The sequence below is a fragment of the Etheostoma spectabile genome, chromosome 1 (genome assembly GCF_008692095.1).
Source record: "Etheostoma spectabile isolate EspeVRDwgs_2016 chromosome 1, UIUC_Espe_1.0, whole genome shotgun sequence".
NCBI classification, from domain to species: Eukaryota; Metazoa; Chordata; class Actinopteri; order Perciformes; family Percidae; genus Etheostoma; species Etheostoma spectabile.
Window position 1 is genome coordinate 15,861,292 of NC_045733.1, and position 279 is coordinate 15,861,570.

Consider the following 279-nt stretch of genomic DNA (forward strand, 5'->3'; position numbering starts at 1 on the left):
GAAGAAGACGAAGAAGAAGAAGAAGAAGAAGAAGAAGATAGAGCCAGTAACTGCTAGTCCTTTATGCATTAAAAACATGAAATTATCAACAAAATAATTATCATAAACAAACATGTTTCAAAAACAAAAGATTCCTTGTTTGTTGATCAAACTAACTGATTATTACAAAAATCATAGGAAGCTACATCATTGGTTTTGCACATATATTTTTCATTGATGCACACTGTTTTCTAATTTGAACGATTTGTTAGTGTATATATATATATATATATATATATG

The 279-nt window shown here is 26.9% G+C and overlaps 1 protein-coding gene across 3 annotated transcripts in view; it reads right to left on the reverse strand.

Moving 5' to 3' along the window:
• Positions 1-279, reverse strand: part of LOC116669980 (immunoglobulin-like domain-containing receptor 2) — a 22,295-nt gene that overhangs the window by 21,261 nt on the left and 755 nt on the right. The gene's annotated exons all lie outside the window — the stretch shown is intronic.